General features: G+C 44.8%; 1 protein-coding gene across 1 annotated transcript in view; it reads right to left on the minus strand.

Annotated features, from left to right (window-relative positions):
- Positions 1-27,328, minus strand: part of LOC118360306 (plexin-A1-like) — a 370,554-nt gene extending 343,226 nt beyond the window's left edge. The window contains exon 1 of the mRNA XM_052482584.1: positions 27,149-27,328. The gene's annotated coding sequence lies outside the window, so the exon portion shown is untranslated. The remainder of the gene's footprint in view (positions 1-27,148) is intronic.
- Between the last annotated feature and the right edge of the window lie 224 nt (positions 27,329-27,552).

Below are 27,552 nucleotides of genomic sequence, written 5' to 3' on the forward strand. Positions count from 1 at the left end.
GTTTTTTGTTTTTTTACGTGTTATTTCTTACATTAGTACCCCAGGTCATCTTAGGTTTCATTACATACAGTCGAGAAGAACTACTGAATATAAGATCAGCGTCAACTCACCATCAGTACGACCAAGAATATGTTTTCCGCGACGCGGATCCTGTGTTCTGCCTTACAAACAGGACAACGGAATGGATCGCATGCAGCGACCCAAGAAAACGACTCCGAAAAAGAGGGAAACGAGGCGGTCTTCTGGTCAGACTCCGAACAAGGGCACATCGCGCACCACTCCCCAGCATTCTTCTTCTCTCTAGGCTTGATTACCAACAACGACGAGACGGCCTACAGGGAGGAGGTGAGGGCCCTCGGAGTGTGGTGTCAGGAAAATAACCTCACACTCAACGTCAACAAAACTAAGGAGATGATTGTGGACTTCAGGAAACAGCAGAGGGAACACCCCCCTATCCACATCGATGGAACAGTAGTGGAGAGGGTAGCAAGTTTTAAGTTCCTCGGCATACACATCACAGACAAACTGAATTGGTCCACTTACACTGACAGCGTCGTGAAGAAGGCGCAGCAGCGCCTCTTCAACCTCAGGAGGCTGAAGAAATTCGGCTTGTCACCAAAAGCACTCACAAACTTCTACAGATGCACAATCGAGAGCATCCTGGCGGGCTGTATCACGGCCTGGTACGGCAACTGCTCCGCCCTCAACCGTAAGGCTCTCCAGAGGGTAGTGAGGTCTGCACAACGCATCACCGGGGGCAAACTACCTGCCCTCCAGGACACCTACACCACCCGATGTTACAGGAAGGCCATAAAGATCATCAAGGACATTAACCACCCGAACCACTGCCTGTTCACCCAGCTATCATCCAGACGGCGAGGTCAGTACAGGTGCATCAAAGCTGGGACAGAGAGACTGAAAAACAGCTTCTATCTCAAGGCCATCAGACTGTTAAACAGCCACCACTAACATTGAGTGGCTGCTGCCAACACACTGTCATTGACACTGACCCAACTCCAGCCACTTTAATAATGGGAATTGATGGGAAATGATGTAAATATATCACTAGCCACTTTAAACAATGCTACCTTATATAATGTTACTTACCCTACATTATTCATCTCATATGCATACGTATATACTGTACTCTACATCATCGACTGCATCCTTATGTAATACATGTATCACTAGCGACTTTAACTATGCCACTTTGTTTACTTTGTCTACATACTCATCTCATATGTATATACTGTACTCGATACCATCTACTGTATGCTGCTCTGTACCATCACTCATTCATATATCCTTATGTACATATTCTTTATCCCCTTACACTGTGTATAAGACAGTAGTTTTGGAATTGTTAGTTAGATTACTTATTGGTTATCACTGCATTGTCGGAACTAGAAGCACAAGCATTTCGCTACACTCGCATTAACATCTGCTAACCATGTGTATGTGACAAATAAAATTGGATTTGATTTGATTTGATTTATCTCTCTCCCTCTCTCTCTCTCTCCCTTTCTCTCTCTCCCTCTCCCTTTCTCTCTCTCCCTCTTTCTTTTTACCCTTTCTCTTTTCCTCTTTCGTTCTTTCTCTCTCCCTTTCTCTCTCTTTCACCTTCTCTCCCTGTCTTTCTCCCTGGTAGAAAAGGAAAACGATCCCTGATACAGGCTGAGAGCCTCCTCTCGACCGAGCAGTACAAGCCTAAACGGACCTACTCATTTTCTTAATAACACAATTGCCACACTGCAGTTTGGAGCCAGTTTAGATTATCTACGGCGAATTCCATGATAAAATCCAGCATTTCGGGGCATTTTGAAGCACTTAAAATACTTAAGTGATTGTAGCTCCAGGGTCCTCTTTAGCGTACAGTCAAATAGAGGGGTTTCAAATCCCAGAACAGGGCCTGTGAGGGCAGCAGACTGTTTCCTGCTTTTCTAGGTTTGTCAGCACACATTCCTACTGCACAGCATCATCATGCTCTGTGCATTCTCCCTTCACTGGCCTATTTACTTAAGCGTGTGTGTGTGTGTGTGTGTGTGTGTGTGTGTGTGTGTGTGTGTGTGTGTGTGTGTGTGTGTGTGTGTGTGTGTGTGTGTGTGTGTGTGTGTGTGTGTGTGTGTGTGTGTGTGTGTGTGTGTGTGTGTGTGTGTGTGTGTGTGTGTGTGTGTGTGTGTGTGTGTGTGTGTGTGTGTGTGTGAGAGAGAGCTTATCTAGGTATAATGTGTTCTTTGTCCTGTCATCAGACAGCTAGTGCTGGTCAGAGATCAGTTCACTCAGTGTCAAAACATATACATATACACAAACCCATACATCTACACACAAACACACACACACACACACACACACACACACACACACACACACACACACACACAGGGAGAGAGAGAACATGATGAGTAGGGCTGTAGCGGTCATGACATTTTGTCAGCTGGTTATTGGTTAACTGTAATTGACTGTTAATTAACATAAACACGAGTAGCATCTCCTGGTCTCCATCAACACGTTTAGTATCTCCTGGTCTCCATCAACACGTTTAGTATCTCCTGGTCTCCATCAACACGTTTAGCATCTCCTGGTCTCCATCAACACGTTTAGCATCTCCTGGTCTCCATCAACACGTTTAGTATCTCCTGGTTTCCATCAACACGTTTAGCATCTCCTGGTCTCCATCAACACGTTTAGCATCTCCTGGTCTCCATCAACACGTTTAGCATCTCCTGATCTCCATCAACACGTTTAGTATCTCCTGGTCTCCATCAACACGTTTAGCATCTCCTGATCTCCATCAACACGTTTAGCATCTCCTGGTCTCCATCAACACGTTTAGTATCTCCTGGTCTCCATCAACACGTTTAGCATCTCCTGATCTCCATCAACACGTTTAGCATCTCCTGGTCTCCATCAACACGTTTAGTATCTCCTGGTCTCCATCACGTTTAGCACTGATCTCCATCAACACGTTTAGCATCTCCTGGTCTCCATCAACACGTTTAGTATCTCCTGGTCTCCATCAACACGTTTAGCATCTCCTGATCTCCATCAACACGTTTAGCATCTCCTGGTCTCCATCAACACGTTTAGCATCTCCTGGTCTCCATCAACACGTTTAGCATCTCCTGGTCTTGAACACGTTTAGCATCTCCTGGTCTCCATCAACATGTTTAGTATCTCCTGGTCTCATAAACACATTTAGCTGACGTTTAGCATCTCCATAAACACGTTTAGCATCTCCTGGTCTCCATCAACACGTTTAGCATCTCCATAAACACGTTTAGCATCTCCTGGTCTCCATCAACACGTTTAGCATCTCCTGATCTCCATCAACACGTTTAGCATCTCCTGGTCTCCATCAACACGTTTAGCATCTCCTGGTCTCCATCAACACGTTTAGCATCTCCTGGTCTCCATGAACACGTTTAGCATCTCCTGGTCTCCATCAACATGTTTAGTATCTCCTGGTCTCCATAAACACATTTAGCATCTCCATAAACACGTTTAGCATCTCCATAAACACGTTTAGCATCTCCTGGTCTCCATCAACACGTTTAGCATCTCCATAAACACGTTTAGCATCTCCTGGTCTCCATCAACACGTTTAGCATCTCCTGGTCTCCATCAACACGTTTAGCATCTCCTGGTCTCCATCAACACGTTTAGCATCTCCTGGTCTCCATAAACACATTTAGCATCTCCTGATCTCCATAAACACGTTTAGCATCTCCTGGTCTCCATAAACACATTTAGCATCTCCATAAACAAGTTTAGCATATCCATAAACACGTTTAGCATCTCCTGGTCTCCATCAACACGTTTAGCATCTCCTGGTCTCCATCAACACGTTTAGCATCTCCTGGTCTCCATCAACACGTTTAGCATCTCCATTAACACGTTTAGTATCTCCTGGTCTCCATCAACACGTTTAGCATCTCCTGGTCTCCATCAACACGTTTAGCATCTCCTGGTCTCCATCAACACATTTAGTATATCCTGGTCTCCATAAACACGTTTAGCATCTCCTGGTCTCCATCAACACGTTTAGCATCTCCTGGTCTCCATCAACACGTTTAGCATCTCCTGGTCTCCATCAACACGTTTAGCATCTCCTGGTCTCCATCAACACGTTCAGCATCTCCTGGTCTCCATCAACACGTTTAGTATCTCCTGGTCTCCATCAACACGTTTAGCATCTCCTGGTCTCCATAAACACGTTTAGCATCTCCTGGTCTCCATAAACACGTTTAGCATCTCCTGGTCTCCATCAACACGTTTAGCATCTCCTGGTCTCCATCAACACGTTTAGCATCTCCTGGTCTCCATCAACACGTTTAGCATCTCCTGGTCTCCATCAACACATTTAGTATATCCTGGTCTCCATCAACACGTTTAGTATCTCCTGGTCTCCATCAACACGTTTAGCATCTCCTGATCTCCATCAACACGTTTAGCATCTCCTGGTCTCCATCAACACGTTTAGCATCTCCTGGTCTCCATCAACACGTTTAGCATCTCCTGGTCTCCATGAACACGTTTAGCATCTCCTGGTCTCCATCAACATGTTTAGTATCTCCTGGTCTCCATAAACACATTTAGCATCTCCATAAACACGTTTAGCATCTCCATAAACACGTTTAGCATCTCCTGGTCTCCATCAACACGTTTAGCATCTCCATCGTTTAGCATCTCCTGGTCTCCATCAACACGTTTAGCATCTCCTGGTCTCCATCAACACGTTTAGCATCTCCTGGTCTCCATCAACACGTTTAGCATCTCCTGGTCTCCATAAACACATTTAGCATCTCCTGATCTCCATAAACACGTTTAGCATCTCCTGGTCTCCATAAACACATTTCGCATCTCCATAAACAAGTTTAGCATATCCATAAACACGTTTAGCATCTCCTGGTCTCCATCAACACGTTTAGCATCTCCTGGTCTCCATCAACACGTTTAGCATCTCCTGGTCTCCATCAACACGTTTAGCATCTCCATTAACACGTTTAGTATCTCCTGGTCTCCATCAACACGTTTAGCATCTCCTGGTCTCCATCAACACGTTTAGCATCTCTGGTCTCCATCAACACATTTAGTATATCCTGGTCTCCATAAACACGTTTAGCATCTCCTGGTCTCCATCAACACGTTTAGCATCTCCTGGTCTCCATCAACACGTTTAGCATCTCCTGGTCTCCATCAACACGTTTAGCATCTCCTGGTCTCCATCAACACGTTCAGCATCTCCTGGTCTCCATCAACACGTTTAGTATCTCCTGGTCTCCATCAACACGTTTAGCATCTCCTGGTCTCCATAAACACATTTAGCATCTCCTGGTCTCCATAAACACGTTTAGCATCTCCTGGTCTCCATCAACACGTTTAGCATCTCCTGGTCTCCATCAACACGTTTAGCATCTCCTGGTCTCCATCAACACGTTTAGCATCTCCATTAACACGTTTAGTATATCCTGGTCTCCATAAACACGTTTAGCATCTCCTGGTCTCCATCAACACGTTTAGCATCTCCTGGTCTCCATCAACACGTTTAGCATCTCCTGGTCTCCATCAACACGTTTAGCATCTCCTGGTCTCCATCAACACGTTCAGCATCTCCTGGTCTCCATCAACACGTTTAGTATCTCCTGGTCTCCATCAACACGTTTAGCATCTCCTGGTCTCCATAAACACGTTTAGCATCTCCTGGTCTCCATAAACACGTTTAGCATCTCCTGGTCTCCATCAACACGTTTAGCATCTCCTGGTCTCCATCAACACGTTTAGTATCTCCTGGTCTCCATCAACACGTTTAGCATCTCCTGGTCTCCATAAACACGTTTAGCATCTCCTGGTCTCCATAAACACGTTTAGCATCTCCTGGTCTCCATCAACACGTTTAGCATCTCCTGGTCTCCATCAACACGTTTAGCATCTCCTGGTCGCCATAAACACGTTTAGCATCTCCATAAACACGTTTAGCATCTCCATCAACACGTTTAGCATCTCCTGGTCTCCATCAACACGTTTAGCATCTCCATAAACACGTTTAGCATCTCCTGGTCTCCATAAACACGTTTAGCATCTCCATAAACACGTTTAGCATCTCCATAAACACGTTTAGCATCTCCTGGTCTTCATCAACACGTGTAGCATCTACTGGTCTCCATCAACACGTTTAGCATCTCCTGATCTCCATCAACACGTTTAGCATCTTCTGGTCTCCATCAACACGTTTAGCATCTCCTGGTCTCCATCAGCACGTTTAGCATCTCCTGGTCTCCATCAACACGTTTAGCATCTCCTGGTCTCCATCAACACGTTTAGCATCTCCTGGTCTCCATCAACACGTTTAGCATCTCCTGGTCTCCATCAACACATTTAGTATATCCTGGTCTCCATAAACACGTTTAGCATCTCCTGGTCTCCATCAACACGTTTAGCATCTCCTGGTCTCCATCAACACGTTTAGTATCTCCTGGTCTCCATCAACACGTTTAGCATCTCCTGGTCTCCATAAACACGTTTAGCATCTCCTGGTCTCCATAAACACGTTTAGCATCTCCTGGTCTCCATCAACACGTTTAGCATCTCCTGGTCTCCATCAACACGTTTAGCATCTCCTGGTCGCCATAAACACGTTTAGCATCTCCATAAACACGTTTAGCATCTCCATCAACACGTTTAGCATCTCCTGGTCTCCATCAACACGTTTAGCATCTCCATAAACACGTTTAGCATCTCCTGGTCTCCATAAACACGTTTAGCATCTCCATAAACACGTTTAGCATCTCCATAAACACGTTTAGCATCTCCTGGTCTTCATCAACACGTGTAGCATCTACTGGTCTCCATCAACACGTTTAGCATCTCCTGATCTCCATCAACACGTTTAGCATCTCCTGGTCTCCATCAACACGTTTAGCATCTCCTGGTCTCCATCAACACGTTTAGCATCTCCTGGTCTCCATCAACACGTTTAGTATCTCCTGGTCTCCATCAACACGTTTAGCATCTCCTGGTCTCCATAAACACGTTTAGCATCTCCTGGTCTCCATCAACACGTTTAGCATGTCCTGGTCTCCATCAACACGTTTAGTATCTCCTGGTCTCCATCAACACGTTTAGCATCTCCTGGTCTCCATCAACACGTTTAGTATCTCCTGGTTTCCCTAAACACGTTTAGCATCTCCTGGTCTCCATAAACACGTTTAGCATCTCCATCAACACGTTTAGCATCTCCTGGTCGCCATCAACACGTTTAGCATCTCCATAAACACGTTTAGCATCTCCATCAACACGTTTAGTATCTCCTGGTCTCCATAAACACGTTTAGCATCTCCTGGTCTCCATAAACACGTTTAGCATCTCCATAAACACGTTTAGCATCTCCATCAACACGTTTAGTATCTCCTGGTCTCCATAAACACGTTTAGCATCTCCTGGTCTCCATCAACACGTTTAGTATCTCCTGGTCTCCATCAACACGTTTAGCATCTCCATAAACACGTTTAGCATCTCCTGGTCTCCATCAACACGTTTAGCATCTCCTGGTCTACATCAACACGTTTAGCATCTCCTGGTCTCCATCAACACGTTTAGTATCTCATGGTCTCCATAAACACGTTTAGCATCTCCTGGTCTCCATCAACACGTTTAGCATCTCCATAAACACGTTTAGCATCTCCTGGTCTCCATCAACACAATTAGCATCTCCTGGTCTCCATCAACACGTTTAGCATCTCCTGGTCTCCATCAACACGTTTAGCATCTCCTGGTCTCCATCAACACGTTTAGCATCTCCTGGTCTCCATAAACACGTTTAGCATCTCCTGGTCTCCATAAACACGTTTAGCATCTCCTGGTCTCCATAAACACGTTTAGCATCTCCATAAACACGTTTAGCATCTCCTGGTCCATAAACACGTTTAGCATCTCCATAAACACGTTTAGCATCTCCTGGTCTCCATAAACATGTTTAGCATCTCCTGGTCTCCATCAACACGTTTAGCATCTCCTGGTCTCCATCAACACGTTTAGCATCTCCTGGTCTCCATAAACACGTTCAGTATCTCCTGGTCTCCATCAACACGTTTAGCATCTCCTGGTCTCCATAAACACGTTTAGCATCTCCTGATCTCCATCAACACGTTTAGTATCTCCTGGTCTCCATCAACACGTTTAGCATCTCCTGGTCTCCATCAACGCGTTTAGCATCTCCTGGTCTCCATCAACACGTTTAGCATCTCCTGGTCTCCATCAACACGTTTAGCATCTCCTGGCTTCCATCAACACGTTTAGTATCTCCTGGTCTCCATAAACACGTTTATCATCTCCATAAACACGTTTAGCATCTCTATCAACACGTTTAGCATCTCCTGGTCTCCATCAACACGTTTAGCATCTCCTGGTCTCCATAAACACGTTTAGCATCTCCTGGTCTCCATCAACACGTTTAGTATCTCCTGGTCTCCATAAACACGTTTAGCATCTCCTGGTCTCCATCAACACGTTTAGTATCTCCTGGTCTCCATAAACACGTTTAGCATCTCCTGGTCTCCATCAACACGTTTAGTATCTCCTGGTCTCCATCAACACGTTTAGTATCTCCTGGTTTCCATCAACACGTTTAGCATCTCCTGGTCTCCATCAACACGTTTAGTATCTCCTGGTCTCCATAAACACGTTTAGCATCTCCTGGTCTCCATCAACATGTTTAGTATCTCCTGGTCTCCATAAACACGTTTAGCATCTCCTGGTCTCCATCAACACGTTTAGCATCTCCTGGTCTCCATCAACACGTTTAGCATCTCCTGGTCTCCATCAACATGTTTAGTATCTCCTGGTCTCCATAAACACGTTTAGCATCTCCTGGTCTCCATCAACACGTTTAGTATCTCCTGGTCTCCATCAACACGTTTAGCATCTCCTGGTCTCCATCAACATGTTTAGTATCTCCTGGTCTCCATAAACACGTTTAGCATCTCCATAAACACATTTATGCAAGACGTGGGATATTCTGCCCAAACTCTATGCCCTGGGGGCTCCAACCTTGTTCCTGCAGCTAACCAGTGCTTAATTTGGGAAACCAGGTGAAATCTGTTGGGGAACATCGATATTAACATGTTTTCTCAACAAAACCATATTTCACTAAACTGTTGACAGCCCCCCTGCGCGCTGGAGAATAAAGGAGAGAGAGAGGAGGAGATGGAAACACATGGAGGTGAGATATTCTATATAGCTAATGGGAATGTGTCACCCAATTGATTAGGAAAATATTTTTTTAAATCCCTATTACTAGGCTGAACAAAATCAAATACGAATTCAATAATTGTAGGCTAACTGTAAACCGCCCTGCACAATCAATGAACCAACAGCATGGCCTCGGGCTGTATGTTCTCTCCCAGACTCATGGATCGACATTTAGAGCGTAGCATAAGGTAACCAGCCAGTATGCATGATAATACAGTCCACACTCAAAGGAGATCACTAGAATGTGTTTAATTTTGGAGTATAGGCTAGAACAATGTATGCACCAAAGACACCTTCAATCACTTTGTTTTATGTTTCTCTGCCATCCGTAATAGACTAGATATTGTATAATGGCACAATGCTCATTTGAATTCTGTTTAGTGTTTTCGGGCTCATAGGCTGTACTATGCATATGGGTGATTTGAATGAATCATCACCGTAGAAATTGCTGTACATTTCACTGTGTTAGATTTTGAAACAACATCCACAACTACCCTGTTTTACACTGTTTCAACCTGCTGTTGAAATGGATCAGGAGGTAGGAGGGAGACAATAGACCTGTCTGACAGGCAACATGGAGGGAGACAATAGACCTGTCTGACAGGCAACAAGGAGGGAGACAATAGACCTGTCTGACAGGCAACAAGGAGGGAGACAATAGACCTGTCTGACAGGCAACATGGAGGGAGACAATAGACCTGTCTGACAGGCAACAAGGAGGGAGACAATAGACCTGTCTGACAGGCAACAAGGAGGGAGACAATAGACCTGTCTGACAGGCAACATGGAGGGAGACAATAGACCTGTCTGACAGGCAACAAGGAGGGAGACAATAGACCTGTCTGACAGGCTACATGGAGGGAGACAATAGACCTGTCTGACAGGCAACATGGAGGGAGACAATAGACCTGTCTGACAGGCAACAAGGAGGGAGACAATAGACCTGTCTGACAGGCAACAAGGAGGGAGACAATAGACCTGTCTGACAGGCTACATGGAGGGAGACAATAGACCTGTCTGACAGGCTACATGGAGGGAGACAATAGACCTGTCTGACAGGCTACATGGAGGGAGACAATAGACCTGTCTGACAGGCTACATGGAGGGAGACAATAGATCTGTCTGACAGGCTACATGGAGGGAGACAATAGACCTGTCTGACAGGCAACAAGGAGGGAGACAATAGACCTGTCTGACAGGCAACAAGGAGGGAGACAATAGACCTGTCTGACAGGCAACATGGAGGGAGACAATAGACCTGTCTGACAGGCAACAAGGAGGGAGACAATAGACCTGTCTGACAGGCTACATGGAGGGAGACAATAGACCTGTCTGACAGGATACATGGAGGGAGACAATAGACCTGTCTGACAGGCTACATGGAGGGAGACAATAGACCTGTCTGACAGGCTACATCAGCACAGATCAGTTAAGACCAGTAGCCACCTTTAAGACCCAGGCACGGAGAGGAGGAGGAAACTGTGGGAAACACCCGCTGAGGGTAGGAGGGGTTACCAGTCAACTGCCTGCGAACTTGCCTCACCGAGCCAATGCTGTTGTTGTGTTTTTATCAATTCACTGTGAATTAGCACATCATTAGCTTGGTTACGAGTATGTTTAGCTATCATTCCACTCCTTGTCATTCTAAACATCTGTGTCATGCAGTATGTCACAGAGTACAAGGAGTGGAATGTTAGCTAAACAGATTGGTACCCAGGTTAGCACATCACAAGGCTCCCTGGAATGTCTCCCTGCCTCTCCTATCCAGCTTAAAGTCACACACATGATTCAAACAGGATATTAGGATTCAAGTTCTAGCTCAAGAACTCAGAGATGAGTGTCATGCTTGATTAAATGCTACCACTTGAGGTGAGCAGACACACACACAAACACAGAGAAAGACACACACACACACACACACACACACACACACACACACACACACACACACACACACACACACACACACACACACACACACACACACACACACACACACACACACACACACACACACACACACACACACACACGCACAGCCACACCAAGATGCACCCAACTCCATTGGAAGGAGGGCTTTCATTTTTAATGCAGGGTCAGGGTCTCTCGGCGAATAACCACTTAGATAAATTGTGTGTGTGTGTGTGTGTGTGTGTGTGTGTGCATGTGTGTGCGTGACCGTGTGTATGTGTGCTCACGAGCGAGCGTGTGCATGCAAGCGTGTGCGTGCGTGTGCGCGTGTGTGTGCGCGTTTGTGTGCGTCAGTCTGTGTGAACACGTCCGTGTCATCCCCGGCGCTCCTGTGACATTTCCAGTGGGATATTTCAGTTCCTGCCGTCTGGGTTTGTGCTAACACAATTACAGCAGGCTAATGAACAGAGCACCCAGATAAAGTACCCGCCACGCACACTTCCGCTCAGCATTTCAATCTCCTTTAAAGGCTACATTTGCATCTTTAATATAAATGAAATCCCTCATTAATGTGCAGATGGCTGATCAGATGTGAGCATGGTGGCAGTTAGCCTAGTGCTTAGAGTGTTGGGCCAGTAATCGAAAGGTCGCTGGTTCCAATACCCGAGCCGTCAAACCTGTCAATGTGCCCTTTTGCACGGCACTTAACCCTAATTTGCTCCAGAGGCGCTGTGCTACTCTACCTGACCCTGTAAAACAACACATTCCACTGCACCTATCCAGTGTATGTGACAATAAAACATCTAATATTATTTTATATTTTTATATTAAAATTGACACCATTTGCCCTCCCTCTTTCCCCTGCACTGCCCTCTGAGCTTTGACTCTGTGCCCTGGTATTAGACATGCTTGCTTTCAAATCTTTGCATAGTCACTCTACCCCTACCTACATGGTTTGATTTGATGTTCCATCTAGTAGAAATGTGCTATTGTGACAGTGATTGACCATAGTGGATCCAAATTAAGATTCCAGAAATGGAAGATTCCACTGTGGAGGTTTATAGGGGAATGCTTCAGGGCTCTCTCGCACGGGGCAGCTCTAGCCGCGTTATCTGCCGGAAAACTGGGGCTGGCTATGGATGTGGTTCTGATTAGTGCGGCTAGGGCCTGAAAGCGCTCCAGACCTGCACGGCCAGAGCCAGGGGAATATGGGATAGGGTTAGCACGGCTCCCCGCCTTATTACGCTTTATACAAGCGATGACAGCACACACCTGTTTCTTTACTGACCCCCGTACCCCCTACCATCCCTAGGGGAATTACACTCTATTGGAGTGAGATGGGCATTGGAGGAGGGGGGTTGGTAGCCACTGGTATGTGGTAAAGGCCGGTGATTCAGGCAATTCATCCAATCAAGCAATTAAGTAATTCAGCACACCTCTTAAATATAAACAGCCGTGGCCCACTTGGGAAAATAAGCCTGGATATTATAGCCTTCTGTCTGGGTCTATACCACACTAATGTACTGGCACTCATTTAACATGTAGGATCCGGTTATACTACCACATTACTACAGGCATTTAGTAGTATCTACTCCAGTGAATGAGTACTTAGGGGGAGAGATGAAGGGATGCAGAAACTGAACAGACACCGTGATTGTCCCGCTCCACCAGCATCCCGACTCTCCACAGCACTCTGTTTGTGAGTTGGAGTAGTACATACACACCTCCACTAATCAGCAAACACTCAGAAAACTCGCAACAAAAACAGTTTTTTACGTAAACCAACATAGCATTACCTAAGTCTCTATACTGTCGTGTTAGTTGTACACAAATACACAACAGCATTCGTTTGGTTGTAACAGTTTATGAGAACGCCCTCCGGTTACTTAGTAGGGGACGTGATATAGGGATGTATTGGAGGCCCTGACTCAAACAGAGAGCCAGAGCTATTCCTCTTGGCCTGCTCCCTGGCCTGCTCTCTCTTCCTCACGGCCCAGAGGATCTCGACTCATCACTGGAGTCTCTCAGCCACGGACGACTCAACAGGAAATTGGGAAGAATGGCTGGGGAGTCGGCAAAGCTGGCTAGGATTGGGAGAGGATTGACCCTAGGTAAATACTCCAAGCCAAACACACATGCACACACACAGACACAGTCATGTAAATGATATGGACTATACAGGAGTTGTGTGCAAACAGTCCCACTAATATGTGCACACAAACACACACCAACCATCCGTCGTACTAGCTACCATCCCACAGTAAAACATATCGATCGCCCATGACTGGGACTGGGGGACATTCAGTCAGTCTTCCTAAAGACCAGTATACAAAGGGGGTCATTGGGGCGTGAGAGCAGGGTCGTGTGAGAGGACTTGGCCTGCCCTGCTGTGGATCACACTCTGCATTACTCTGCATAGCTGTGTCTCCAAAGACCTTCTCTTATCAGGCCTGGGGTTAGCAGGCTGATACAGAGCTGTATATGTAACAACCAACACTACTTCTTCCCCAACTTGAGATGGGATCACACTGTCAAATTACTCTGGGACCAAGGTGAGTAGGACAAAGACATCAACTGTGCCTCAGTTACACACAGTTACACACACGCACTACATCTGTCTCGGGTGTAAAGCTGTGTTTCTCAGACAGATAGTCATTAACAAACGCACAGAGATACACATAGAAACACACACAAACACAAATACACACCTAAAAAAAGCTCAAAAGGTTGCAAAGAGAGAAGTTTACATTTAATGACAGAAGTCTCTTAATTTCACTTTGTGGCCGTCTGAGTATCAACCAATTCATTTTCCTAAAAATCCCCTGGAGTGAGTGATGTGCTAAGCCCCCTGCTAAACTTAAAGCTAAAGCTTCTGCTCCACTGGTCATTGAGCCCAGAACCACTGGAGGGATTTGTAAGGCTAACAGCTGTTTGGGCTGTGGCTGGGGGGTTGTCATGACTAACAGTCCTCCCCTCATCATTGTCATCCTGCTATGCTATACTAGAGAAACACTGCAGTTAGTTCCTTCACAAATAAGCCATTTGTGATTTTTTTCAAATGTAACCCGGGGGAAAACATCTGACAATTATCAGCCCAGTTCCACTGTAATGTGATTGAGGTCTAATGTGGCAGTAGGTGATCAACTGAAATGCATGTGTAAATAAACACACAAGCACAAACACATTCGGAAACCGACTCCCATGCCAAGACAGCCAGAGGCACACAGCTGGTCTGTTCTCCTTCTCCCCTGAACTGTGATAGTTAGCAGGGAAACATGTGAATAGAATCTCATCCGGGGGAAGGTATGTGAACCCTGACCCCTGCCCACGACCCACAGCAGGCCAGGTTCCTCCATGCGCTGCCAGGATAATCATTTCCATAGCAGGCCATTGGGACCACCAGAGAGAGGGCGAGGGGAGAAGAGGGCTTCAAAGCTGGCTGGGTAACGATTGCACACGCCAGGTCTGTTAAAGGAATCATAAAGGAATCACGCTGCCGATGTTCCACAGAACAGGCCATGTTTCTCAGCCCATGTCTCCCTCCTTCTCCTCCTCCCCCTCCACCTCCACACCGCCGCTGGCTAGCTTCTCTCCAAATCATGACCAAGCAGCACATGTTACAGGAACACAGAACACTGCCTGGGCTAGCACTGCATCCATGTATGTCATAGCAACACCAGCTAGCTACTAGACTAGAGCACTGCATCCATGTATGTCATAGCAACACCAGCTAGCTACTAGACTAGAGCACTGCATCCATGTACGTCATAGCAACACCAGCTAGCTACTAGACTAGAGCACTGCATCCATGTATGTCATAGCAACACCAGCTAGCTACTAGACTAGAGCACTGCATCCATGTACGTCATAGCAACACCAGCTAGCTACTAGACTAGAGCACTGCATCCATGTACGTCATAGCAACACCAGCTAGCTACTAGACTAGAGCACTGCATCCATGTACGTCATAGCAACACCAGCTAGCTACTAGACTAGAGCACTGCATCCATGTATGTCATAGCAACACCAGCTAGCTACTAGACTAGAGCACTGCATCCATGTACGTCATAGCAACACCAGCTAGCTACTAGACTAGAGCACTGCATCCCTGTATGTCATAGCAACACCAGCTAGCTACTAGACTGGAGCACTGCATCCATGTACGTCATAGCAACACCAGCTAGCTACTAGACTAGAGCACTGCATCCATGTATGTCATAGCAACACCAGCTAGCTACTAGACTAGAGCACTACATCCATGTACGTCATAGCAACACCAGCTAGCTACTAGACTAGAGCACTGCATCCATGTATGTCATAGCAACACCAGCTAGCTACTAGACTAGAGCACTGCATCCCTGTACATCATAGCAACACCAGCTAGCTACTAGACTAGAGCACTGCATCCATGTACGTCATAGCAACACCAGCTAGCTACTAGACTAGAGCACTGCATCCATGTACGTCATAGCAACACCAGCTAGCTACTAGACTAGAGCACTGCATCCCTGTACGTCATAGCAACACCAGCTAGCTACTAGACTAGAGCACTGCATCCCTGTACGTCATAGCAACACCAGCTAGCTACTAGACTGGAGCACTGCATCCATGTACGTCATAGCAACACCAGCTAGCTACTAGACTAGAGCACTGCATCCATGTATGTCATAGCAACACCAGCTAGCTACTAGACTAGAGCACTGCATCCCTGTACGTCATAGCAACACCAGCTAGCTACTAGACTAGAGCACTGCATCCATGTACGTCATAGCAACACCAGCTAGCTACTAGACTAGAGCACTGCATCCATGTACGTCATAGCAACACCAGCTAGCTACTAGACTAGAGCACTGCATCCCTGTACGTCATAGCAACACCAGCTAGCTACTAGACTAGAGCACTGCATCCCTGTACGTCATAGCAACACCAGCTAGCTACTAGACTAGAGCACTGCATCCATGTACGTCATAGCAACACCAGCTAGCTACTAGACTAGAGCACTGCATCCATGTACGTCATAGCAACACCAGCTAGCTACTAGACTAGAGCACTGCATCCATGTATGTCATAGCAACACCAGCTAGCTACTAGACTAGAGCACTGCATCCCTGTACGTCATAGCAACACCAGCTAGCTACTAGACTAGAGCACTGCATCCATGTACGTCATAGCAACACCAGCTAGCTACTAGACTAGAGCACTGCATCCATGTATGTCATAGCAACACCAGCTAGCTACTAGACTAGAGCACTGCATCCCTGTACGTCATAGCAACACCAGCTAGCTACTAGACTAGAGCACTGCATCCATGTACGTCATAGCAACACCAGCTAGCTACTAGACTAGAGCACTGCATCCATGTACGTCATAGCAACACCAGCTAGCTACTAGACTAGAGCACTGCATCCATGTACGTCATAGCAACACCAGCTAGCTACTAGACTAGAGCACTGCATCCATGTACGTCATAGCAACACCAGCTAGCTACTAGACTAGAGCACTGCATCCATGTACGTCATAGCAACACCAGCTAGCTACTAGACTAGAGCACTGCATCCATGTACGTCATAGCAACACCAGCTAGCTACTAGACTAGAGCACTGCATCCATGTACGTCATAGCAACACCAGCTAGCTACTAGACTAGAGCACTGCATCCCTGTACGTCATAGCAACACCAGCTAGCTACTAGACTAGAGCACTGCATCCCTGTACGTCATAGCAACACCAGCTAGCTACTAGACTAGAGCACTGCATCCATGTACGTCATAGCAACACCAGCTAGCTACTAGACTAGAGCACTGCGTCCATGTACGTCATAGCAACACCAGCTAGCTACTAGACTAGAGCACTGCGTCCCTGTACGTCATAGCAACACCAGCTAGCTACTAGACTAGAGCACTGCGTCCTGTACGTCATAGCAACACCAGCTAGCTACTAGACTAGAGCACTGCGTCCATGTACGTCATAGCAACACCAGCTAGCTACTAGACTAGAGCACTGCGTCCATGTACGTCATAGCAACACCAGCTAGCTACTAGACTAGAGCACTGCGTCCATGTACGTCATAGCAACACCAGCTAGCTACTAGACTAGAGCACTGCGTCCATGTACGTCATAGCAACACCAGCTAGCTACTAGACTAGAGCACTGCGTCCATGTACGTCATAGCAACACCAGCTAGCTACTAGACTAGAGCACTGCGTCCATGTACGTCATAGCAACACCAGCTAGCTACTAGACTAGAGCACTGCGTCCATGTACGTCATAGCAACACCAGCTAGCTACTAGACTAGAGCACTGCATCCATGTATGTCATAGCAACACCAGCTAGCTACTAGACTAGAGCACTGCATCCCTGTACGTCATAGCAACACCAGCTAGCTACTAGACTAGAGCACTGCATCCATGTATGTCATAGCAACACCAGCTAGCTACTAGACTAGAGCACTGCATCCCTGTAAGTCATAGCAACATCAGCTAGCTACTAGACTAGAGCACTGCACCGCTCAGCAACACAGTGGTATTGAAGAAGTGCTATTCATCCGTGAAGGCCTGGTAAGTTACAGGTCACCCAGCATGGTAACACTGAGAAATGCCACTCTTCATCCTGGCCTTTCATTTAACCCTTTCAAATCCCCACAGGGGGGGGTGCACTTTTCCACACATTCTTCTGGCGATGTGTGGTGTCCATCAGATGCATGGCACTAGGAGGTCTTCTGCTCTGACATGGAGAGGCATGGATTACAAACCCTATGACTGCCTCAGGCCTTGTGACGTTAGGGAGCAGTGATCACCGTGATACATCAGGAGGAGCAGGACAAGGACATGAATAATGAGTTAAACAAAGGGAGAAGGGAAATATCCTTTCCCTGGCATGTAGTGGTCTGTAGTATAACCCTCCCCTCCCAGAGAGATCAATAAGCTCATTCAAATCCTTTAATGGGGTATTAATTAGGAGATTACTGAACACCAGCCTGCACTTCACCCCTCCTCTGTCTGCACTGAGGCACTCAGTGGAGACCACTGTCTCAGGACAGGACTGAATCAGGCCCCGAACTCAACCCCAGCTCCCAAACTGATGGTGCTATGTCAGTATAGACCTCGGTCAGAAGACATGACATGACAGCTGGACCAGAACTCAACCACAGCTCACCTCACACACCACTGGTCCAAAGTCAGTGGAGAACACTGACAGAGGACATGACCGCATCTGGACCAGAACTCAACCACAGCTCACACACAGCTGGTCCCATGTCACTTGAGCCTAAATAATGGCTTTGACAGGAGATAGGGTCATCACTTTTGACAGCATCTTTTGATTTAAACAAAACCTTCCATGCATATTTGCCAATGGAAGAAGTGGTAAGAAAGTTACTATTTGGACCTGAATGCCAAAACATTCAAATAAAATGCTCTTGGTCGCACACACCTAATTAGCAGATGTTACTGCGGGTGTAGCGGAATTAAGAAATATATAAATATTTGGACGAGCAATGTCGGAGTCCAGGATGGATAGACAATATGGACAGTATATGGATAGAATATGTAGTATATCTGAAGGATGTGGCCACTCTCAGGAGATAAAGGTGCTCAAAGTTGAGCCATTTTGCATACCCCACCATACCATGAGACATCCATTCTTAATCACTGGAAAATACATTTAAGTTGAATTGTATTTTCTAATTACTGCCACTAAGATGGCCGCCAGTTCACCCACCGTCAAATGTCAACTTAAATGGTCATGTCAATTCTAGTATGTATATTTCTATGATTTCAATAGGTTTCCTATGGACAGTATAATTTCAAAAAACAGATATTCCATTCAAGTCAACATTCTCTGATGTGTGGACCTCCAACCATCATTATGTTACCATTTAAACGTTTACATTTCAATTGTATTCCCATTTTAGTACATTTATCAGCCAAAACATGACACCCACCCTTTAAGAGCATGTTTTGTCTCAACTGATGGCAGGCACAACACAAACACCTCAGATGATATAAAATAAGCTACAACGTATGCGAATATGAAAAATATGAATTGACCTTTATAGCGAAAAAAAATTATACTTTTTTTAATAAGCTTATAATTGATATCAATGTCAACCGTTTATCTTTTGCAGTGATAAAGACTCATAGTATGGTGGGATATGCAAAATATTTAAACGTTGAGCACCTCTATCTCCTAAATGTTTTGGCATTCGGGTCCAAAAAGTCACTTTCTGAGCACTTCCACAAACGGGCAAATATGTATGGAAGGTTTTGTTCAACTCAAAAGGGGTGCTGTCAAAAAGTGATTGAATTCAAATGGATTTACCAGATAGAGACCTTGACAAAGAGGCCACAAGAGCTGTGAGAATGGTTAACAAGCTACCCCTCACCCCATTTCCCAGGGCCAACCCCCTTCTGAAGGCACCATCCCTCCACACTTTCAGTGTTTTGATGACACCAGATGTCAGTCTCTTCAGCACTGAAGTAAACACCACAGGGGAGGAGGGACAATAGCCGTAGACGGATGGAGGGAGGGAAGGAAGGAAGGAAGGAAGGAAGGAAGGAAGGAAGGAAGGAAGGAAGGAAGGAAGGAAGGAAGGAAGGAAGGAAGGAAGGGTGTTGTTGCTGCTACATGTGAATCCTTGCGCCGATAAATAAATAAACACGGGCCGTTTCAGCCACAGGTGCTCCGGCAGGGGGTGAAATAGGGTCTCTTGACCCAGCTAAGAAAGGGCAGTGTTGTGCGAACACCCCCCTCTACACTCCCCTCTCCTCCCTCAGAACCAGGGTCTGTCCTCCCTGTCCTGTCCCCGCAGGGAGCTGATTTGTTGTGCTGGTGGTGTCCGTACGGCCGGGCTTTCCCAGTCCCCAGGGCCAGGCTCCTCCTGTGATTCCCTCTCTATTAGTCTTACATACAGCCCTGGCCTGCTGAATTATTACCATCCCTCGATACACAGAGCAGCAGCTTGGTAATAGACTTAATGCTGTATATCGGACAGGAGAGAGAAAATGACAAGAAATCATCTATATGTAATAGTAGCAAACGATCAACGCATAAGACAAAATTATGAGATTTTGTGAAGAATAAACTACTGACTTTGTTTCACATTGTTTCACATTGGGGAGGAATTTATAGCAGACTGTTGTGTGGGGGAAAAGACACACAATGTGTAGATATACACACACACACACACACACACAGTGTACTGTAGACACACACACACACAGTGTACTGTAGATGCACACACACACAGTGTGGTGGTGTTCTCATTAGGAACTCCGACCTGCCTAGAGCAAAGTCTCAGCTGACATCCCTAAACTAACACTCTTAAAACACATTTGGGGAAGAAAAAAACAGCATTAGCCGGGAAATGTGTTGAGTGAATTCATCTCCATGCATTTCTACAGCCTCCTCTCACAGAATGCTACAACAGCACATCTGGTAGAGCAAAGTAACAAAAGCCTGTGATAGGTCACGGCGACAGCAGGCAACAGATGGTAGAGTGTGTGATGGCCTGGACCTACGGGCTGAGAGATATGCTGATGTTGAAATAGAGATGGGTCCTGGAGTACAGGGGTGCAAAGCTTTCAAAGTTCTTTCCCACCAGGTCCGACGCACCTGAGCTAAACAGGGTGTCCTACTGGCCTTAAGGCCTCAGTACCCAGAACAGTCTTTGTGTTGCTATACAGAGCCAACAGCAGGGCAAGTTAGAATACTATACCAGATAAGAACACTGAGCCCTGATAAGGCAAGCACTATGTTACCAAACCACTGCAAAGTCATTTTAATTATTGGGTGAGTGTAATAATAACTTACACTTAGAGGGTCGTGTGCTCATAGACACACACACAAACACACACTGTCACGTTTTGTCTTTGACTAAGCACTCAACAGAATGAGGTGGACCAGCCAGTGTCCTGATCAGGAGGAGTGCTATGCATGCAGACTAAGAAGTTCCCAGGCTCCTGCCCAGACTGTCAATATCATTGTCACCGTCAGACTCGTCGTCCCAGGAAAGCCCTTCCTCCCCTCGCCTCTCTGCTGCAAGCCAGCAACCAGTGTCTAAAATCTATGTGACGAAAAAACACCAGTCTAACTTTGGCCATGGCTCAGGGCTACAAATATAATCCTCACCCACCATGATTATTCCTTGTGTTATTGTTGTTCTATTTGTTCTACTATTTCTCTATTTTTCTCTCTGCATTTTTGGGACTGGCAGGTAAGTAAGTATTTCACTGTCTGTATACGCCTGTTGTTTACGAAGAATGTGACAAATACAATTGGATTTGATTTGAATTGTGAAGGATGATGTGTGGATGGTGATGTGTTGGTGTGTGCATATTATCACGATCCTTGCTGTAGGTGCTGATACGATATGTATTGCGATTCTCATGATTCTGTAAGTAAGTGGCTGTTCCACTGGATGTCATAAGGTGTATGCACCAATCTGTAAGTCGCTCTGGATAAGAGCGTCTGCTAAATGACTTAAATGTAAATGTAAATGTATTGCGATTCAATACTGTGATTTTATTGCGATTCGCTGTTTCAAACATATTGCTCACCATATGTCTACTGCAGAGGGACAGGAGAGAGCCATGAGAAAATGAGTTTTGATCAGTCTTGGAAATAAAAGTGCTGAAAACGTATTGGCTCCCTATTTAAAAATATGATGGAAAACAAGCTATGAAAGAAAAATACTATTTTGGTGCAGGTACAGCCAACTAGAGCAAAAAGTAATATATTATTGCAATGTGTGCCTGAATCTCTCAATCTAAGACAGACATTCCTAATTCACAGGATAAAAAAAATGTTTTAAAGTATTTTAATAAAAATGTTATTATGTTGTTGTTCCAGAAACGCCTTCTTGAACATGTGAACTTTCATGCGTCTTAATAGCAAACTCGTAGGTGATCTATAAATATGAATACAAATTCAAGTATGAGCCTAGTTCATTTCTCACAGAGAAACTAAGGATTTTTCCTGGCTAGCCTTGAGATAATGGAGGGGATGAGATAATGGAGGGGATGGTCATGCCGTGAGATAGGTCCTGATTTGTCTGCCATGCCACATAATGGGGTCTTCTCCGATCAGCGAATACTGCAGATAATTTTTTTAAGATAATAGCAATGGACAACTGCAAACATGTTTCTATAGCTCTCAACAACATTGCTCCCCTGAACTGAACTGCCGCTATAGAGAAAGCTCAGTGGGAGAATGTTGTGATGGACTACATTCTGGAGGACGATGAGCTCCACCTGTACCCGAATACCCGAGACCCGATCCAGAATTCTAAATGATATCACAGGTCTGGGTCGGAAATGATTGTCACGGGTCTCGTGTATGTGTAATTTTAACGGACTTGTCCGGAAGGACCCATACAGATCAGAATGTGACTCCTGCAGTAGAGAGAGAAAGATACATTTGATCATTTATGCTGCAGCTCTTTGCTTTTCACGAGAGTCGCGCGTGTAGCTTGTTGTTGTTGGCCAATCATAAATCATCAAGAGGAAAATAGGCAAAAGTTAGGAGATTATCTAATCAATGGAAGGTGGAATTAAAATGATGGAATAGAAAGAGAAGGATAGGCTACAACGACCAAGAGCCAACATATTCTGAATGGAGTTGTTGTTATTTGTAACTGTGTCGGTTGAGTGCATGCAGCCTCAATAAGTTGCTTGGTTTCTAACGCCAGCTAACAGTATACATTGTATCTCATTTAGTCAGAAATCTGTTTGTAGTGTTAGTTGTTAGCTAGCTGGTTGGTTAGCTTTACCTGCATATTAATACTGCATATTAATACTGCATAATTTCATGCATGTTGGGGATTTTCTGGCACTTGTCTAGAAGGTGGAACAACATGTTTTTCGAAATTTCAAATAAGCATAACTTTCCCACGTTTCCCCAAACTGCAGTGTATAATATACAATTCTGAAGCTTTGAGCCTGTACTTTTATAAAATGTACAAAAAGCCAATCTTGGAAATGGCACATAAGACTAAAATGGGAAATATGTAGTCACATTTGTCGATAAAAAAAATATTTTTAAAAATCATTAAAAATTATACCCCCCCCCCCATCACTAATACTGCCAGGGGTTTATTACTCCAATAATGTGGAATGGGCCCATCCTCTTCAAGTCAGGTGTACTGTATGGATAACAAACAAAACACATGTACAGTATTTACACATATAGGAGCTTTTGAGGAATGAGTGCTGATAAAATTGCGTTTACTCCTGACAAAAACGTCCAATAGATATTCAAATTGAATTTGAGAAAACAAACGGCATATTTGCTGTGGCAAAAATCTAATGGAATACTAATCACTGAGTTAGAGCCCATGTTCTTCACAGAAGACCGTGACTTTGATAACATCGAATACGTCTGCCTCCTCCATTTTCTTCACCTGTCATTTCCCCCCCAAAAAATGTAGAAGAGAAACTATTTCAATCTCTGTCCCTTTGATCTAGGTGCCCTTTTCCAGCGGAGCCAGCTTCAAAACATTTCAGACATAAAAGCTCCACTATCCCTGACAGACCAGAACCTTGAAAGAGAGGATAGGAAAAAGTAGAGGACAAAAATACCAAAGAATAGTTTGTTATTACTGAAATGAATAGAGTCTACTGCAATAACAAAACATTTCAAATAGGTAAAAATAAGAATTTCAACGAATCAACAATTACATGGATTCACTAATTGAAACAGAAGTGATAGGGTTTATCACTCTGGTATGTTGTCCATACACACCTGGGGAAAATAGAATTTTGTTCGTTTGGAACAGTTTGGATCTTTGAGACACAGATAGATGCACTGAGTGATGTGTCAGTGGCCTGTTTAGGGTGGGAGCTGTCAGGGACAATCATTCCACATAACATAACTCCCTGTCATTCAAGCAGATAAGGGCCATAAAGGTCCGATTCAAATGCTTACTTCTACCATACTGTTCTGTTTGACATCATCTATGACTGTATTTTATACAAAATAATTGCCTACAGGCACCGATTCGAGGACACAGAAATGCACGGTGACTGGCATTCCATACTAAGTGGGGTATTCATGGCCCAAAAGCTGGCAGGTGGCGATATTGATCTGGTACTGATCGTTTCGTCTTACCATCCAAACGCATTGTATGCACCCCGCAATGCACTTGTATCCTCCATGGACTGGTTCGTACCTAAAACATTCTCCATTCAGGCTGCAATGGCGTCCATTTCCTCCTTGATTTAATGGTGAGAGGACGGAAACAGTTTTGTAAAATATGCCTACTTTCTTTATGAAACACCATTTTCCACCACCATGCTAGTGGCTAATGATACTTCCTGACGTTGCACCCTGTGTTCAGCCAGGGGTAACACTTCAATCACACCGACAGCATCATTGCATTATGGTACACCAAAAGTACGTTCATTTCTAATGGAACCCTGCGTTTGCCTTGCAGCATTGCGTTGCACAGGCAGTTGCAGTGCGTTCTGTGTGGTGCATATGTTGGATTTATCCAATGTATGCATCAAATTGTATGGTTTGACAGAAATGGTAGCTGAAGGTGAATGTTTACCTTTTGTTGCACACATATCCAGATGATGCTGCGTACCATTTTGCATAATGTTGCCGTCAGTGTGATCAATGCATAAACAACAGACCGCTGCAACCTGATTGGCCAAATGCAATATTCAACATTTCAACAACAAAAAAATGTTTTTACAATATGCAACATCGGGGAGACTAGCATTCCTAGCCATTAGCCACTTTAGCATGGTGGTGTGAAATTGTGTTTCACAAAGTATGCATATTTTACCCATGTCTGCCTTCTTGCCATTAAATGTACTTAATGAGAAAACAGACACCTTTGCAGCCTGAATGGAGAATGTTTTAGGTATGAACCGGTCAACATGGGACACGAGTCTATTGCCGGCTGCATACAATGTGTTTGGATGGTAAGATGGAAAGACTCAATATCGCCATCTGCCGCCTTTGGGCCAGGGTATTCATGGCCTCTCTCATTTAAATGTATTATTTTGGCCTGCGCGTGGCTTGTCCCACTGTCCACTGATAAACTATGTGTTTATGTGACCCACACTTTTCAGATAACATGCATGCTGAGCACATATTGCACTGAGTGCATGAGAAAACAAATTAACAGACATGCAGTCCAGATTTAAAGCAAAAATAAGACAAATGTATGGAGTCTTTATAGTATAAACTACTGTAGCTTAGGAATGACTCCAGCGTCCATATGATATTCAAATAACTCCCGATTGTAAAACGTCTTATCATATATGGCTATGGCTACTGTAGCCTATAAATTACGGTTTGGTCTCAGTTGATATGGCCAGACATTTTTCCTCCACAAAGGAGATGCAAAGGGAAACAAAATAAAGATTGCCTTAGGGCAGCCAAACATGAGCGCGGGAACCATGACACAAAGCCCCCAGTGAGCGCCCCTCAAAACAATATCACTCACCGTTAGTTGATTCATAACGCAAGTAAGTGTCTAAATCAACCAGATTTCCCCACTATTGTTACAATAGGATACATGCCTGTTGTATTACGTGGCTAGGCTATCAAATCAAATAGCAAGATGAGCGCGATGAAAGCTAACAGATGTCTGCAAAAATGAAATCAATATATTTAAGTGGACCCATTTGTAATTATTGAAAATTGTGGAACAATAGCCTAAACGGTTCGCACATCTAGTGATTGCTTCTTAGCCTGTCATCCACATTATGCTATTTATGAGTAGCAAGACCACACACCAATGTGTAGACTAAATAAAACTTGGATGGTAGTCTATGAAGTGGCCCTCAAATTCTCCAATAGGGCCCCCATAATGAAAAAAAGTGACCGTTTGGTTACGCATAAAAATACATTCGCATCACTTTAATCATATAGCCTATCCGTAGGATAGAAAAGCCTAATAAAAACGTACTTGCATATAGTACTTATATGTCTACCAATGGTGCATACCCTGTGGTTGTGTGAATAACATCACGGCTAGCACCGCATGCATGTAGGCTACAAATCTAAACACACTGCAATAGGGAATCCTAACAAAAGCGGGACACCACCAAAATGCTTAATCCCCTAGATAAATTCGGAAATAAAAGCAATCACACTCCAAGAGAAATCTGAAAGCCACGCTGATGTCTGAACATTAATATGCATTGTGGGCACAAAAAAAATCCGATCGCCTAAATGCGGAGTCTAAAGTGGAGGTTATATCCGAGCTTCTTCCAACACGTTCCAGCATAGTCATACCACTTTTATCCGATTTTCTCGGCATCGAAATGAAATGCACAGGCTGCATCCAACAGTCATCCCCAAACCAATCGTCACCTACGCATTCTGTGTAAAAACAAATATATACGATTACATTAAAGTGCATGTTGATGCGACATTAAAATAATGGTATATCCAACTGCGTCAAGACATGTCAAAGCTTCTGAAATTACTTCAATAAATTGCCATTTACGGCTTTATTTTTCTCTAGGCAATGACACAGTGGCAAGCTCTATGTGTGCAAGTTATGGAGTTGAAAATTAAATTGAATGTTCTATTCTCCTTTTCTATTCTCCTGCAGTGATCTGCACACATTCTGCATGTAAGAGAACGCCCCAGCTATGTAGCCTTCACACGGCTGCTTGACACCTACTTATGTCCATTCGTAACCAGTCTACTTTACCAACTTGCCAATCATATCAAATAGGGCGTTCAATTATTTCGCCAAACAATGTGGTCTGCCCAAACCTGAATAGGCTGGGGGAACGCAGATAGCCTAATTGAACCTAAAGGATTCCCTCAAACCGCATTCATTGAGTCCTCGGTTGCCTATCCGAATTATATTAATACTACGACACAGGGAATAGAAACAGCCGGGGAAGAGACATCCGGGGAGAGAGAAGGAATGTCAGTCCCTCAATCGAGCCACAAACTAAGCTACAAATGACACTGTAATAACCACGTTATAAGTGAAGTTGCAGCAGAAAAGTTTTGCTCTACTTACGGATAATTGTGATCTTGGGGTTTGTTTTCTTCAGCATGGTTAAAATATTAAACTTGAAGGCATTTCCACGACTGTCACGATTCTCGCCCAAAAGCTCCGCGTTCCGAGTCTTGAGCTTCTCACAGCATGAATGGAGTGGTATGCGGTCTGAGCTCGCAATAGCAAGTAAAAGCCTTGTTCTGAGCGGTATGAATGCTCGCTGCCGCTGTCTGCTTGGTCGCGTCGCCGCCTACCGCGTGTAGGTGGCAGCGTTGGGCACGGTAGTGGCCTCTGCATTTGACTTGGTGACAGCTCTGTTATAAGGGCAACGTCGTCAGTCAGCCTTCTTTCCAAACACGGATTGATTGAAGGTATTTTTTTTTCATGAAGTTTAATCATTCCAACATAATAGGCCCAGACTAAAC

This window comes from Oncorhynchus keta, chromosome 27 (assembly GCF_023373465.1).
Source record: "Oncorhynchus keta strain PuntledgeMale-10-30-2019 chromosome 27, Oket_V2, whole genome shotgun sequence".
Lineage (NCBI taxonomy): Eukaryota > Metazoa > Chordata > Actinopteri > Salmoniformes > Salmonidae > Oncorhynchus > Oncorhynchus keta.